Genomic DNA, 17,500 nt, shown 5'->3' with positions numbered 1-17,500 from the left:
TCTCTGAACCTCATGGAGCTACGAAGCTTAGTGTCATTTGTTCATTTAGAGATTTTCTCACAAGTTTTCTTCCCACATTTTACAGAATCACGAAAAAATATTAGAATAGCAGACAACAAATTAATGTATGTATATGCTGTGTTTTTTTTATTTATTTTTTACTTGTTACAGTCAGCGGCCATGCTGGGGCACCGCTTCGACTGCAGCCACGCTGGGGCACCGCTTTGACTGCGACCATGATGGGACACCGCTTTGAAGTATTTTTAGTCGAATAAATCGACCCAGCACTTATTCTAATTTTTTTAAAGCCTGGTATTTAATCTATCGGTTTCCGTTGGTGAACCGATAAGTTACGGGGACGTAAACGCACCAAAACCGGCTGTCAACTGGCATTGAGGACAAACACTGACACAAAAGCGATCACACACGACACACCACGCACATATACATACATACATACATACATACATACATACATACATACATACATACATACATATCGCCATGCTGGACCGCTGAAATCTACAAGTTTTTTTCATTCTCTGTTTATTTTCTCTTATTTCTTTCTGTTGAAGAGCGTAGGCTCGAAACGTGTTTATGCCCCCGTAACGTAGCGGTTCGGCAAAAGAAACTGATAGAATAAGTACTAGGCCTATAAAGTATTAGTCCGGGGGGGGGGGGCGATTTATTCGACTAAAACACTTCAGAGTGGTACTCCAGTATGGCCGCAGTAAAATGACTGAAACAAGTAAAAGAAGAGAAGAATAGATGAATATATATATATATATATATATATATATGTGTGTGTGTGTGTGTGTGTGTGTGTGTGTGTGTGTGTGTGTGTGTGTGTGTGTGTGTGTGTGTGTGTATGTTTGTATGTATGCTTTATTCGACTTACTGTTAGTTTCATGCTATGAAAACACGATGGTAGGATAAGCTTGTATAGCGTGTTGTGCGTCTCCAAGCAATCTTTCAGGCTCAAATATACAAAGAGAAAGGACGCTGATATTTGAAAGAAAAAAATCACAGAGAGATCCAAATGAAGGTCAAAGAAAAAAGTGAAACAAAAATAACGAGTTACGTCCCTTCGTCTCCTTTGAATATCACAATTTGTATGGTTGATGTAAATTAATTTAACGTGAAGGGGGTCAAAGTTTGTGAGACTGCATGTTTAATCCGGAGAGGTTGCTGTTTTCCAATGCAATGAGAACAAACAAATCCATAACTTTATTTAATAAAAACTTCAGATCTAGAATTTAGTAGGTTATTAGAGCACTTACATCTATAAAGGATATTAGAACTTTCGGCTAAACAAAGCTAGTGTCTCTTTCATCCTGAGTAATATATGTGCGTGTATGTGTAAGTATATGTGTATGTATGTATATATGTACTTATGTATGTGTGTATATATACATATATACATATGCATATATACATACACACACACACACACACATACTTGATGGAATTACAGGAAATTGCTACGTAAGAGGAGAGCGTGCTACTTTAGGGGAGAGAATCGCTTCTATGTTTACTTTTATTACATTTACTTTTATTACAAAAGCGAATACATGCATTTCCATATAATTATTTCATTTTTTCATAAGATAATGTCTTTAAAGTCTCTGGTAGCCGTGGATAGCATTTTTTCGTCCTCTTTCTGGACTCTTCAGCACAACATAACTCGATATTTTAAAATTAGCTAATCTAAATTTGTTCAATTCAATTACATACATACATACATACATATATATATATATATATATATATATATATATATATATATATATATATATATATATATATATATACACACACACACACGTGTTTATGTGTGTGTACGTACATAGTCTATTCTTGCTACTGATGACGCGCAAAGATAGAGAAATCTAGATCCACCAAACTCCACCGTCGCTGCTGGAGCTGCAACATTTCCACTGAACAGAAAACCAGTTGTCATAAGGCTCAACGCAAGCAATTTTGAGGGGAGGGGACCTGGCGATTATATCGACCCAGTACTTTACTGGTTCTTTGCTTTATTCACACCGATAGGATGAAATGCAAAGTTAATCTCTGCAGGATTTGAATTCAGAGCAGCCGGAAGAAATTCTTTCAAGTATTTTGTCCGACGTGCTGACGATTCTGCTGGATTCTGAAAAAGAAAACTATCGGAAAGAAACTGAATCTTTCCAATTTTGGTTCTATGGAAGCAGTGCCGTTTAAAGGTAGGTGCTATTACGGTAAAGTAAAAGTAAAGGTTACCTTTTCGAGTCATGCTGACTCATAAGGGCCGGTTTCCCGGTTTCATGGTGTATGTATTCCCCACCTGGATGGGATGCCAGTCTGTCGCAGGGTTGCTCACTTTTGCCAGCAGAGTAGACTAGAGCAACGTGAAATGAAGGGTTTTGCTCAAGAACACAACGCGTCGCCCAATCCAGGAATCGAAACCACATGAGTTCGACACTCTAACCACAAAGCCACGTGCCTCCATTAGGTGCTATTGGTAAAGCAGCACTAGGGCCCCACAGGCTTAAAGGTTTATAAACTCTAGGAGTGAGGAGCCGATTTCATCATTTTCCGATTGGGGTAGGGGCCCATTTCTTATGTATAGCATCCGGGCTTATGAACATCAAAAAATAGCTCTACATGGAAGAATGCTAAGAATTAGCTGAAAAGATTTTTAAAAAGGCAAATCGGTATATGTTGGTCGATAAAACCGGCTTTATGAGTCCTAGCGTTCAAGAAAAATAATAAAAAATGCTCATAACAAAATGTTAAAAAAAGAGCTGGGGAGACGTTTCGGAATAAGCACAAACGCCCAAACTTTATCTGTTTTCATTTTCTTTACATTTTATTTGTTTGTTATTTTTTTTTTTTTTTTTTTAGATTTCTGTAATTTAAACAATTGAAAACGTGTAGCTAACGAAATATAGTTTGGTGAAAGAGGGGCCATGATTTAGGGTTCAGTGTAAAATACCTTAGGAGTGAAGTTTTGGTAGCGGCAGCAGCGGCAGCAGCGGCAGCAGCGGCAGCAGCAGCAGCAGCAGCAGCAGTAGTAGTAGTAGTAGTAGTAGTAGTAGTAGTGGTTTCTAGACCAATGGTCTGTCTATCCTTGGGAGAGACATTTCAGATTTAGGTCTCCAGGACTATATAATCTAAGTCCTTCCGTTTTTATGAGATTTAATCTAGGCAAAGCAGCTATTTCTAGGAATTCCAGTGACCGCTTAAAATCTCTCACTCGCGCTCTTTATCAGTAACTTCTTTTTTTTTGTGGGGGGGGGGTTATATTTTCTAAATTTCGCTGCTGCTGCTGCCGCTGTTATTGCTGCTGCTATGATGCTGTTGTTGTTGTTGTTGCTGATGTTCATGCTGTTGTTGTTTAGCCCCCCAGGTTAACCCTGTCTGAGTAGACTCGTGATGAAAATGCATTCCAGCCATGTTTTCCTGTTTTCGTTTCTTTTCATCCCGAACTACATCGAACAATAATGATTTTCATTTTCCTTAAAACAATAGAATGTGATTGCAGATAGTTTTGGCTGCTATTTCTAGCCACTCGCTGAACCCCCGTAGGGTGTCTCATACGCTGATTATTTGATTGGCCAGTTGGATGGCTAGTTGGCTGGGCGATTCTTGCGTGGCTTCGGTCAGTTCTTATCGAACACTTGGTTATGTATTGTGGCTTCTATTACTACTGCTGCTGCTACTGCTGCAGTTTCTGTCATTGCTGCTCTCGTGGTTGCTTTGATTGCAGCTGTGCAGTTAAAGTTGACGCTACTCGCTGAGGGTGAAGGAGGTGGTAGGATTGTTGCTTTTTGGTCAAAGGAACTGCGAAGGATTTATGTCTGTGTGTGTGTAAGTATACAATGTGTAGGTAGAGACAGTGTGCTTATATGATATATACGTGAAGATATTCAGGATTATGTATATACATACATATATTGTGTATGAGTGTGTGTGTGTGTGTGTGTGTGTGTGTGTGTGTGTGTGTGTGTGTGTGTGTGTGTGTGTGTGAGTGTGTGTGTGTCTTTGCGTCTGTGTTTGTCCCCCACCACGACTTGACAACTGGTGTAGGTTTGTTTTCGACCTCGAAATTTAACGGTTCGGTAAAAGATCTAATGATTGAAACTAGTAAAAAGATACACACACACACACACACACACACACACACACACACACACATTCATTCAGCCTCTTTCTTCTGGCTATTTCATCATGTTGAACCGTTAATCCTGACACATTTTTTTCTGTCTGTTTTTTTTTTCTTTTTTTTTTTTCATTGTCTCTTCATTTTCCCCCCTCTTAATCCTTTCTGTCGAAGAGCGTAGGCTCGAAACGTAAAATACTTTTCCATTTTTCCCGAGCGTTAAACTAATACACCTGCTTGTTGTTCCTACACCTGTCTTCGTCTTTTGTTTTCTGTAAATTGGAACTATATATATATATATATATATATATGCATACGCATATATATGTACATACGCATATATATGTACATGACGGGATTCCCCACAGTTTCCGTCTACCACATTCTCTCACAAGACAGAGGTTGGCTCGAGGTTGTAATAAAAGACACTTGCTCAAAGTGACGCGTTGAACCAGATACCACGTGGTCGCAAAGCGAGTTTCTTAACCACCCGGCCATACTTGCGCCTGCAACCATTTGCAAACTAAGTACACCAACAAAGATATAAAAGTGAATTTATATCTTTGTAAATTCACATTTATATCCTGAGTAAAGAAGCTCTAGGTTTCAAATCAATTCTCTGTAAATAGTCTTGATGTCGATTATTTTGACAGTTATCGTTCACATAGACAGGCTGTTGACCTCTGTAACGGCATAGTCTTTTGTGTTTGTTGTTTGGGGTTTTTTACTAGATATCTCAAACAGCGATTATTGGGAGAAGAAGAAAAAAGCGATTGTCTAAAAACATGCTGAGGTTCATAAACACACACAGGCCTTGTATCCCTTTTTGATATACTCCTTTTTCATATATGAAAACTTGCTGGCGTTCTGGCTGTCATCATCGTCATCGCCATTTAACATCCGATTTCCTTGCTGGCATGGGTTGGATGGTTTGTCTGATTAAGACTGGCCATTGGCTAAACAACAATAATGAATATTCCTGCGCGGTCTCTCGACCTGCTGAGAGTAACAACCAAATCTCCTTCATATTACTCTTTTCCACAGTGTTTCCCAAACGGGGTTTCTTAAAACTCTAGGGCTCCGCAAGAGGTTACTAGAGGTTACATGAGAAATAGAAATGAAATCGGTTAATTATAGGTAATGTTTTTTACAGACATTTTCGTGTTTATTTTTATATCAAACACGAAATAAAATTAGATTAAAGTAGATTTGTGTCACCATTTTCTCGTGTTCTTTGAGCTGCCCTCAGGTAATCCACTAAACCTTTCTCGCTAATTGTATGTACGTGTGCAGACAGATCATTCACCTTCATCAGTCCTGTCTGTGCTTCCTGGTTATTTTCTCTTGGCTACTTTTACTCATCGATTAAGGATGTTAGATGGATTTTTAAAGTGTATTTATGGTTAAGTTTACTTAAATGTATGGTTTTGTTGTAAAAAGGTTTCGTATTCTCTCTCTCTTTCTTATTTTTTCTTCCTCTCACTCTCTCTCTCTCTCTTTCTTTTCTCTCTCTGTCGCTCTCTCGCTTCTAAGGCCAAGCCTTCTTATCGCCTGTATTTAGCTGGGGGGGGGGGGTTACTCTGGTTTCACCATTACTTATGATCTTTTGTACATTTTAAGAGACTTTTTCTGGCGGTCAAACATGGTAATGTTTTAAGGTGAACTTATCCAGAAAATGTTAATAAGCCAAATAACGAAGAATTGATATCGTCTAATAAACTCTTCTGCACTAATGTAAAAACAGGCACAAAAACTATCCATTTGTATATGACTTGTACTTACCATGGACTGACGGACATTCTATTAAACGCACCACAAAAAACTCGATCTACGAGTCCGTTGAAGGAGCTCGTAATTGACTTTAGTATATTTACACCTTTTGCTTAAAACGAGAATTTTTTCCATGGTTAAACTCCGTGAAATTGCTTCTTTTTTTTTTTTTTTCAAGTCAAATATGTCTCAGATATACATGAACTGATCTCAAGTCTGTATATCTTACACCGCTTCTTCGCAAGCCACATATATATTTTTTGTTCCGGGCTGGTGGCCGAAGCGCACAGTAAGTAGATAGTTTTTGCTGATTTCTTTCTTATAAAGAAGTTAAGTCTTCTTGTCAGCTGAGAGTTGTCCCACTTCGTATCTGGTACTGAAGAGAGTACAAAAAGTTCGAAATACATGCATTCGTATTAATGTATGTATGCACACACATGTACATACACATATATATATATATATATATGTATGAACTATGTATGTACGTATGTATGCATGTATATGTGTGTGCATGTGTGCATGCGTGTGAGTGAGTGTGCGCGCGCGTGAATTGGCTGCATGGAGGATAAGTGAACAAAAGAGGCTGTGGTGCAGCATGCTGTGATAAATATACGTCTTCGTGTGTGTACATCACACTCACATATACATACACGTCCACACACACGCACACACACAAACACAGACACACACACACACACACACACGCATATACACTCGCATACACATATGCATACACGTGCGAGCAGAAACGCACGCACACACACACACACACACACACACACACACACACACACAGATTTTATGTATTCGTAAAAAAAAATGAAGACCCTGATCTACGTAAATAACCCGTTTCAGTGTGTATAATATTTCCTTAAAATAAACTAATGAAACGAATATATGTTTCTTTCCTATGGAAATCAGTCGAGCGTGAAATAAATATTTTAAGTTATTCATAATTATACGCATGTCAAGAGTAACTAAGAAGGAACGAAAGAAATTAAAAACAATGAAGCCAGGGAAAGCATAAATGTAGAAGTTACGTATTATATACCAATCCTCGTTTATCACGGAGTTTAGTTCCAAAGTAACAGTGTTAAACGAATCAGTGATAATTGAATCAGTTATAAATGAATCATTTGCACGCACTTTATAAACGGAACAAATGGTAGATACATTGATAGCAAACTCGAAATGAAACTAAGCCTAGTACTTATTCTATCGGACTCTCTTTTGCCGAACCGCTAAGTTGCGGGGACGTAAACACACCAGCATCGGTTGTCAAGCGATGTTGGAGGGACAAACATAGACACGAACACACACACACACACACACACACACACACACACACACACACACACACACACATACATATATATATATATATATATATATATATATATATATCTTTCTCCCTCTACCACTCTCTCTCTTCCCTTTACACCGGCATGGTCACATGCTTCCGGTCAATAATCCTTTCCTTCCTTGGCTTTCGCCAAGTAACGCACGCCACCACTTTGTCTCTCTCGGTTCCGTGCCTCATCGCGTTCATACACACATAATTTTTCTCGTCTGGCCGTAAAGCCTTTTCTGTTTGTTTTCCTGTCTTGTTTTTTGTCCGCCACTACATTCCTCCATGGCTAGATTTAATTTGCGTATACAGATTTAATCTGCGATCCATGGGACGAGCCGTTTTAACGTTGCGTCCTGCCCGAAGCTCGTCGAAACGCCGGTGTTAAAACGTGGGTAGCTGATGAAGTAGAATGTTCTCTATGTGGCTCGTGTGTTCTCGTCTACGTTTGTTTGCAATGTCCTGTACCCAGATATGCACCTATACATACAGGTGGATGTCGGTATGCACATACCTGTACGTATATATGCATATGCTCATTTACTTTTGTTTTTATATATATATATATATATATATATATATATATATATATACGACGAGCTTCTTTCAGTTTCCGTCTACCAAATCCCCTCACAAGGCTTTGGTCGGCCCGAGGCTATAGTAGAAGACACTTGCCCAAGGTGCCACGCAGTGGGACTGAACCCGGAACCGTGTGGTTGGTGAGCAAGCTACTTACCACACAGCCACTCCGTTTGTGTTTGTCCCCGTAAATTAGCGGTTCGGCAAAAGAGACTGATAGAATAAGTGCCAAGAATTATAAAAATACTAAGTACTGGAAGTGAATTTGTTCGACAAACGCCCTTCAAGCCGTTGCCCCAGCATGGCCGCAGTCAAATGACTGAAACAAGTAGAAGATAAAAAATAGTAGATATTAGCCATGACGAAAAAATAAGCTCAGCCAACGTATATAATGCCAGACACATATAATGTCAAAGAACTGCGTGTAACTCGCGAACCGCTGTTTGGCCGATCCTGATATGTAACTGTTTGTTTTCTAGTTTATGCTGGAATCAAATGTCTGCCAATTTTCTTTTGTTTTCCTATACTTTCACGTTATCTATATTGTTTTGTTTTCTTATTTCCTTATTTAGTCGTTAGATGCTGAGTTTTGTTTCAGTTTCGTTTCGTTTGGGCGTATATATGTCTCTGGTTTTTATCGTGTTGGTTATTTCTGTTGTGTAATTCGAGTTATACTTTTTTTTTTTTTTGGCTTATGTTTCCTTATGGAACATGCCTTTTGGATACATCTGTTGTTGTTTTTTGTTGTTGTCCTTGTTTCTATTCTTGTTGTTATTCTGCAAGCTGACAGAGTCGTTAACGCCTTGGACAAAACGCTCAGCTGTTTACATTCTAAGTTCAAATCCTACCGAGGTTTATTATTATCATTATCATTTTCATAAGCATCTTCTGTCAATTGTTTCCATTTCTTGCCGAGTGTCTTCCTGACACCTAGGGCAGAGAAACGTACTGTACACATTATTATTATTATTATTATTATTATTATTATTATTATTATTATCATTATTAAGAAGAAAGTGGTGAGCGCTGGGAGAATCGTTAGCACACCGGGCAAAATGCTTAGCGGTAATTCGTCCGTCTTTACACTCTGAGTTCAAATTCTGCCAGGGTTGATTTTACCTTTCATCCTCTCTTGATCGATAAAATAAGTGTTAACGTATGTATGCGTGCGTGCGCATGTGCCCGTGTGTGTATATGCATGTGCACGTGCGCGTGCACCTATTTCATTTCTTTAATCGTTATTGCGTTTTTGTTTTTTAGTCTTTTGCTTAATTTTCTCTGCTTCTCTTTTTTTATTCTTTCTCTTTTTTATCTCTTCTCTCTTTCACCCTCCCACGCTATTATTGTTTACTTATTTCATTTCTTTTCTCTATTTTTTATTTTGCTTCCATTCAGTTTTTTTTTACTTTTTCTTTTTTCCTTATGCAAGTGCGTGCGTATGTGCACCTGTAAGTGCGTCCGTTTGCGTTGGACGCATTTCTGTGAGTATGTATGTTGGTGTGTATGCGTTTGTGTATAGTGTTTGTGTAAGAGAGAGATCAGTCAATCGATGTGTGACATTCAGTAAGCAAGCCAGCAAGCAAATGTCATATTTGAAAGGTTCCGTCTGTCTAGGTTGAGTAAACAGGGTAATAATAATAATAATAATAATAATAATAATAATAATAATAATAATAATAATAATAATAATAATGATGATGATGATAATAATAATAATAATAATAATAATAATAATAATAATAATAATAATAATAATAATAATAATAATAATAATAATAATAATGATAATAATAATGATAATAATAATAATAATAATAATAATAATAATAATAATGATAATAATAATGATAATAATAATAATAATAATAATAATAATGATAATAATAATAATAATAATAATAATAATAATAATAATAATAATAATAATAATAATGATGATGATGATAATAATAATAATAATAATAATAATAATAATAATAATAATAATGATTATGATGATAATAATAATAATAATAATAATAATAATAATAATAATAATAATAATAATAATAATAATGATAATAATAATGATAATAATAATAATAATAATAATAATAATGATAATAATAATAATAATAATAATAATAATAATAATAATAATAATAATGATGATGATGATAATAATAATAATAATAATAATAATAATAATAATAATAATAATAATAATAATAATAATAATGATAATAATAATAATAATAATAATAATAATAATAATAATAATAATAATAATAATGATGATGATGATGATGATGATGAGAATAACAACAACGATAAAAAAATTTTTTTAGATAAAAAATACTCCTCAGTAAGAGTGGTAGAAGAGAAAAAAACTCAGGAAAATTGGACAAACAAACATATAATCAACAATAACGAACAACAAAGACCAAACGAAACGAAAGCTGTACGACTCGTTGACATTTTCCATTTACCTTTGCTTGACGACAGCATCCTGACCAGCACGTGTAACGACGAAAATTGCAAGTTAACTTTTTTAGAAACTGCCGAAACTGCAATAAACGTTGTTGGTATTTGTTGGCGGTGTTTTCAACACCGCTGTTGTTATTGCTCTTGTTTATCGCCAGCTCAGCCGCTTTTATCATGCAGACCTGGAACCAATACTGTTTTCAGATGTTAACATTCCTTTTTATATATATAGTTGGAATTTACAAAAAGAAACAAACAAAAGACGAAGATGGGTGTGTATAAATAACAAACAGATGTATTAGTTTAACGCTCGGGAAGTGAGAAAGTCTTTTATGTTTCGAGCTTACGCTCTTCATCAGAAAGGAACACAGAAATAAACAGAGAGAGAAAATAAAAATAAGGTTTAGTGGCTAGCGATAGGTGTATGACTCAGTAGTTAGAGCATCGGGTTTACAATCATGAGGTAGTGAGTTCGATTCCCGGACCGGGCTGTGTGTTGTGTTCTTGAGCAAGACGTTTTATTTCACGTTACTCCAGTTCACTCAGCTGTAGAAATGAGTTGCGACGTCACTAGTGCCAAGCTGTATCAGCCTTTGCCTTCTCCAGAGGCATAGAGAAGGGAGGCTGGTATGCATGGGCGACTTGCTGGTCGTCCATAAACAACCTTGCCCGAACATTTTCCTCGGAGAGGAACATTCTATGTGCAATCCCATGGTCATTCATGACCGAAGGGGGTCTTTACCCTTTTATATATACATGTGTGTGTGTGTGTGTATGCGTTTGTGTGTGTATAGGTATGTATGTATATATATATATATATATATATATATATATATATATATATATATATATATATATAAGTGTGTGTATGTACATGTGCGTTTATGTGTACATACATACATACATACATACATACATACAGAAAGAAAGAAAGAAAGAAAGAAAGAAAGAGAGAGAGACAGAAGAGGTGACTGGATTAGTAAACATGCACACAATGCCTACTGGACTTTAAAAGGAGTACCATTGACAATGGCGGCTGAGGTGGGTATAAAAGGACAATAAACAATATATAATGCAATGTAAGTGGACAATGTCTCTTATAGCCTTTACTTCATGTGTTAAAGACTTTCGGCCGCTTATGATGATGATGATGATCGTTAATGAAGCGGGTGGGGGGGAGCAAGAAGTCGACTTGAGACAATAAACACTAAAAAGTGGACTTCGGACATTGGATGCGGAGGAATAAAACGTCTGAAGATGTTTATGCTGGAATTGACACAGCTTGCATTAAAAAAAACTATGTTGTTGTTACTGTTGTTGTTGATGATGTGGCTGACGATGATGATGTTAGTTTATTATATCTACTCCAGTGCTCAACAAGTACTTATTTTATCGACCCTCGAAAGTATAAAAAGCAAAATCGACCTCGGTGTAATTTGAACACAAAACGTAAAGACAGACAGAAAACAAAGTAATCCCTTTTGTCTGGCGTGCTAACGGTTCCGCCAGTCCGCCGCCTTCCCTACAAAGCATATTACTAGATTATGTAATAAACTTCACACTTTGAAACCAGGTCATTATCGAGCAGGACTGCGATCAAAAGCATTCCAACCGTGACAAACATTATTTATTTATGTTTGTTCGCGCTATATATATATCCAGTACTATGTTTTTTTAATGTGTCCTTTCATTGTTTTCAAGGAAAGAAGGATGGGGTTTAAGAGCGGAGTGGAGGGAGATTTAGCTGCTATTTATAGCAGAGTGAGCGGCATAACCAAATGATGCAATGCACTGGAGTTGTCGTTTGTTCCAGCATTTCTGCCACCACCATCACCATTAACCCCACGACCATCACCACCACCACGTACACTACCACGTACACCACCACCACTATCACCTCTACCACAAACCAGAAGGATTATGAAAATTAACATTTCCAAGAGGTAAATTATCTTCTATGACATTTCATCTCAAACATTGCCGACGTCATTGTCGAGGTCACCGCCAGCCTCGTTATCACTTCGTCGTCATCATCATCATCATCATCATCATCAGCAGCAGCAGCAGCAGCAGCAGTAGCATCATCATCATCATCATCATCATCATCAGTCGTATAAATACTAAATTTAAAATTAAAACTATTATAAATTCATATATATGTATATATATATATATATATATATATATATATATATATATATACATATATATATATATACACACATATATATATATATACACACATATACATACACACCCACTCACACATATTATATACACACACACACGTATACACACATGCACACACAAAAACAAGTACATATATATATATATATATATATTAAATTCAAATTACGACAAACGTAAATATATATATATATATATATATATATATATATATATATATATATATATATATATATATATATATATACATATACATATACATACATACACACACACATACATATATACACAGACACACATACACCACACACAGATATACATACAGACACCAGAAGAGTGTTCACCAACAGATACCTACAGAGATACTGTGGACAACTGGTTGGTGCAGCTATGTGAGTGTTTTACGTGACGTGTATGAGGAAATAAGCTTACTGTCAAAACCAACTCAAACACCGAGACAAAATAAAATATAACATCAAAATACCAAAGTGACTCTCGGCAGGATCCTTTGTTTTTGTATGAAGAATAAACGCCTAAACCGTAAGAGCTTTCCTCATCGGGTGGGCTGATTTGTGGTCTTTGAGAGTTGGGTAAGCGGCAAAACACGTGTTGGTCGACTACATGGTACATAGACACGGCAGATGAGGGGGTATCTCGCGGAGATGGGGACTCTGCTCCACGGGTTGCATAATCCTTGTTCCTTTGTCATTTATTTGTGTGTGTGTGGGGGGGGGGGTAAAATTCCAGAGAACCATGGACGAGTTCTTGGCCCTCATCATCGCTGCCATGGAGAGTATACTTAACAGCACTAGGGTTAGAGCCCCTAACTACACTGTCAAGGAGCAGCCTGGCTTTGCCGGTTTAGATCCACAGGGAGCACCAGAAGATGATGGATCAGCTGTCTCTGAGACAAATATACACATTTTTGTCTTGCAGAAGAAACACACAAATTAGCACTCTGAATGTGAGAGCTGTTCGTACGCTGGAGAAGAGAGAGGAGTTGGGTCATCGGTTTGAGGAGAGTGTTATGCAGATACTTGCGATCAAAGAACACCGGATTCTACACGATGAGTCCGGGAAGAGAGTGGTGATTGGAAAGAAGACCCAGCTCATCACTACACCAGCAGTGAGGAATACGGCTGGTGCTGCAGTATGAGGAATGAGTTTTGTGTGCAGTGCAAGAGTCAATCTGTTAGTTAGGGAAATCATACCTATCTCCCTGCAAGTGTTGAGGGTTGCCTTCGAAGGAAAGCCCAGGCTGACAGTCATCACAGTCTATAGTTCAACCGAGGGAGACAATGATGTGAGTGCGGAGAAGTTCCATGAGGAAGTATGTAGAACTGCCAACACCACACCTGAGAAATAGTGGCAATGGTATTTGGTATTATTTGTTCACAATTACACATGTTTCATTTCCTAATAGGAATTACAAAATTCTGCATGGTGGAGAAACATATAAGATAACTCCTATTAGAAATTCTTCTGACAGGAAATCAAATAATATGTGTATATTTGTATGAGAGAGGGCGGGAAGAGAGGAGAGAGAGAGAGAGACAGAGAGAGACAGACAGACAGACAGACAGACAGACAGACAGACAGACAGAGAGGGAGTGAGAGACAGAGACAGAGACAGAGAGACAGAGACTGAGAGACAGAGTCAGAGAGACAGAGAGAGACAGAGACAGAGAGAGAGAGAGAGAGAGAGAGAGAGAGAGAGAGAGAGAGAGAGAGAGAGAGAGACTTAAATACATCAGGAGTTTTCCAGTCTTATATCTAGAAAGATATAAAAAAAAAAAAGAATCAAGTAGACTGCGAAAGACGTCAGAAAAAAAATAGTTAATGTTTCCAAAGCGGTGCCTCGGCATGGCCGCTGCGAAATGACTGAAACAAGTAAAAGATAATGTTTACAAATAATTGACAAAAATAATCGAACGCTATTTACAGACTTTAGTTTGACTGGTGTTTTCTGAAACTTCTTCAGGGTGGGGCCATTGTCTATTGACTGAAATAAGTAAAAACAAAATGATAATAGGATATCAAAACACACACACATGTGTGTGTATATATATATATATATATATATATACATGACAAGCTTCCACACAGTTTCCGTCTACCAAATTCAATCACACGGCACTTGTCGATTCGAGGTCATAGTGGAAGACACTTGCCCAAGGTGTCATGCACTAGAACTAAACCTGAAACCATGTGGCAGCTATACAAAATTTCTAATCACACAGTCATGCCTGCATTACGAAAACCGCTCCAACCGTGGTCAGTCAATCGTTTTAAATATCCAGGATTACGTTTTCCAATGCGTCATTCCATTCCATTATTTGAGATTCTATTGCTATTTTTAGCGTTTATGGTGATGATAGAGGCGCCACCATTATCAGCACAGTTTAACAGACATAGGCCTGAGAAGGAATAAAGTTTTCGGTCTGCTGTGTGAGACTGCAACGACACATTCCAACGCATTCCGACGCGTTCCGACACAAGATCTCTGCGTCCCTTAGGAAAAGGGCTCGATTTCAAATGAGAAGGGATCCCGTAAAAATCACTTTGAATCTACAATAATTGTGATTGCTTCGAGAATGTTCCGTCAAAAGACATTTAGACTTTGGTTTCTACGAAAATTCGGTTAATTTAAGCAAAAAGAATAGTTACAAAGTCTGTTGCTATGGTTTAGACGTACAAGACTCACATTCCTTGCATACCACAATGACTTCCATTCAATAGCTATACCAGAGTAATGCCTCAGATTCTCTGCTCACTTCTACGCGAAGTTAATCGCCATCCATACACACACACACACACACACACACGCATATACACACACACTCACTCACACACACACACACACACACACACACACACACGGTTACACATATATAAAAATGCACTCATACACACACATATAGTCGTAGTTACATATATTTACCCACACACTGACATACACAGTTACATAAGTACGTGCATATACACATGTATGCATGCATGAATACCAGCATACGCACATGCATACAGATACATATTCACACATACGCCAATATATGTATATATATGTGTGTGTGTGTATGTATATATATATGCATACATACATTTATGCACACAAATATATACATATATACAAATATATATATATATATATATATACACATACATATATACAACGAATAGAAACAAACTTAGGGTACTGTTCAAGAAGAGTGTGCGCACTCGCGCATCCGCGCTAGCTAGTCGTGACTAGTCGATCCTAGGACTACCAAGCGCGAGTGCACGTATGCAAATTAATAGATGCGCGCATAAAAATCACGTGCGCATGCTCAAAACATGTATGAGGGTTTTTTCTCAACAAAGTCAATAATTTCTTTTCAAAAAGTAAATAATTTTTTTAAAACAAAGTAAATAAATTATACACTACCTGTTTTTGGTAAAGAGTCCATTAAAAAGTCTTCGTTTCTGGAAAATTCCAAATTATGTCTACAGGACTTCATTCTTGTCACGTATTTATGGCTCCATAATACAGCCGTACATATATCGTCTGAGATGACCGGTCTTTCAAAATCTACTGTTGTTCAATGGTATCAGTACATGAGGGACATTACAAGTAATTATCTTTTGCGTAACCCCTACCAAATTGGTGAACTTGGGCACATCATAGAAATAGATGAATCTATGATGTGCAAGCGCAAATACAACAGGGACCATTCTTCTTGAATAGTACCCAAACTTAGCTTGCTCAATTTCCTTTTGCATCTCATTCAACATAACTTTATGAATTGCATCGATCAAGTCATTTTGAATTCTGTTTGACAGACCGGTGAAGACAGAAGCTGTATCTAGATTACTTTCCATTTTTTGTCATATTTACTGATTAAATATACGAGTTCTTTATAATTTCCACGATTATTAGAGCCTTCAGATTCAAAATGACCCCGAAACGATAATTCCTGGAGGCCTAAAAAAATAACAACAATCGTTGCAGAATGGATCTGTTTCGTCTAACTTTTTCCTTATGATGTTGTATGCTTTGATTTTTACATGCATCTAATTGTAAGTCTATGCAAACATTCCCGAATATTTTAAGATCTATCAAAGATTTTATATGCCTTTGAGAACGCTCATGCTTTAGCATAGCCATATGTAAATTATTTAAATCATCAAAGCCTTTATCATTCCGAACATTCTATTCTAAGCAAAAAAAGTAAATAAGGCCAACAGAATAATTTATGAAGTGTAGCACTTCCAGTTAACCATTTTTTCTTTTCATACAAATTAGCCTGAAATTGTCTCGTGAATTTCTTGTTGTAGCTTCGCAAATTAGGTAAATTCGGTGTTGGTCTCCCATTGTTTATAATTAATTGTTTTCCATCGAAGTTTCTTTTCGAAAAACAATTTCTCAAAATATAGTTTATAACAGACATTTCACTCATTTCGAAAAAGACTACTCTTATATAAGAACACACGTGTAAGCATCTACGTAAATTGTAAGTCAATGTCAACAAAACGGAAAAATAACCGTAGTTAAATTAATTTAAGATTAATTAGCTACTTCTGAAATAAGAAATATAGATTATATAGATCATATTTTTGTTTTCAGAACACACCAAAAGTATAATAGTGCAAACAGATGTTTTGGATAAAAAAAATTCAAACTTACCGCCAAACATTTCAGCTGGCTAACTCAAGAACTATGGGACTGCTCTTGTTCGGGTCAAAAATTTTACCTGTCAAAAAGTGGAACCAGGTTAGCAACAATTCTACACTAACGAAGAGAAAGAGACTATTCTCAAAGCATGACAATGAATTTATCGAGTCACTAAGAGAGAGAGGAAGTCGGTACAAAATATTTCAAATACCCTATCTTTTTGGCATATCTTTTAAACAAGTCACTAAGAGAGAGAGAGGAAGGAAGGACTAACTAACAGAGACAGAGAGGGAGTGTCTGTCATGCGGGTCTTCTCAAACCATGACTTCTCAAAGCAGAAGTACGAGTCACTGAG

General features: G+C 36.9%; 1 protein-coding gene across 6 annotated transcripts in view; it reads left to right on the top strand.

Moving 5' to 3' along the window:
* LOC106880637 (transmembrane protein 198) overlaps positions 1–17,500 on the top strand; it is a 140,612-nt gene that overhangs the window by 4,869 nt on the left and 118,243 nt on the right. The window contains exon 1 of one of the 6 annotated variants that reach the window (XM_052970384.2): positions 12,232–12,250. The exons of 4 other annotated variants lie outside the window; for them this stretch is intronic. The gene's annotated coding sequence lies outside the window, so the exon portion shown is untranslated. Of the gene's footprint in view, positions 1–12,231; positions 12,251–17,500 lie in introns of those variants that run through there. One more of the 6 variants, XM_052970388.2, reaches the window with a different exon arrangement.

Source organism: Octopus bimaculoides, chromosome 9, assembly GCF_046866305.1.
Source record: "Octopus bimaculoides isolate indiv1 chromosome 9, ASM4686630v1, whole genome shotgun sequence".
NCBI lineage: Eukaryota > Metazoa > Mollusca > Cephalopoda > Octopoda > Octopodidae > Octopus > Octopus bimaculoides.
This window is presented reverse-complemented; position numbering and strand designations above follow the sequence as displayed.